The sequence below is a fragment of the Chrysemys picta genome, chromosome 1, assembly GCF_011386835.1.
Source record: "Chrysemys picta bellii isolate R12L10 chromosome 1, ASM1138683v2, whole genome shotgun sequence".
In the NCBI taxonomy this organism is placed as follows: Eukaryota; Metazoa; Chordata; order Testudines; family Emydidae; genus Chrysemys; species Chrysemys picta.
The window spans coordinates 332566178-332567418 of NC_088791.1; positions in this window are offsets into that span (position 1 = coordinate 332566178).

A 1241-nucleotide genomic window follows, 5' to 3' on the forward strand; every position below is an offset into this window, starting at 1 on the left:
AGGTGATCCTGTGAAAGTGAAACATTTACAATCTCGCAGGATTAGTTAAGAAATAGCTGAAGTGGCTTTTTCTAACAGGAAGAGCCAGACATGCCTCAAATTGGTGCTGTGGAGGACAACCTTTGAGCCAGCTCTACAGACCAAAAAAAAGAGCACCCGATGCATTATTAGGGATGGCGTGTTTGTTTCTATATTACCATAGTACATTATTCCTGGGTTGTGCATGTTTATAGAGTCAGAAGAGGGCAAGTGAAAAGAATGGAGATAAATTGGTTCCAGACAGCAAATTCTGATTTATATATTTATTTAAAATAGTCAGATGACTATTTTGCATTTTCTTAGATCACTTGCACACTACTGGATTTGGAACTATACAGTGACAAAAACAGACCACACAAATGTGTTTTGCCAAAAGGTTAGACACTTCATTAGCAGTAATATTTTGTTCTAGTTTCTCTCCTCATTCTTGATTAACTGTACACATTTTAAGTTCTAATAAAAATATTAAAAATAGTAACAAGAATCATTATATAGTTTATTTGCTCTTACAACTAAACCTTTGACGAGACACCATAGAAGACCCAAAATTTAGGTTGTATTTGGGAAAAGGAATGTTTTATAAACCTAAATACCCTATTTTAAAGTGTCAGTAACAACTGCTAGGATTAAAGTATTCCCCTACAGCAGTTAAAATCTGAACATTACAGCACTGAGCTAGTAAATAAGAATCAGGAAGCCAGAATGGCTTATCTTATTTTTCCACTATCCAACATTAAAATGCAAAAAGTAAACAAACATACATAGTATTTTGCCATTTATGCTAAGGGGTGAAAAGCACATTTGGGTTTTAAAATTCCTTCAGTTTTAATAATAATACTCTACAGTGACAGTAACGTAGGAAGAGGAACAGATGCAAAATATTTTTAGCACAGCCACATTTCTCTTATATTATACTTTAAGGAACTTGTTATACAGATGAACATAATTTAAATTATTGTGAACCCTAAGAAATATTTCTGTAGCTACATTACGCTCCTTTTTTTAAAAATCATATAAAACACATTTATTTTTTTTAAAAAAAGCACACATGGAAGACTGCAATCTCACGTATACTCAATTCCTACCACACAGCTAACATGCATGTGATATGTACCAGCTATACACAATGTAAAACAACATTACAGGTCACAGTGAAATCATGAAATTCATTTTGGTTAAATAATTGAAGTGGACAATGCATA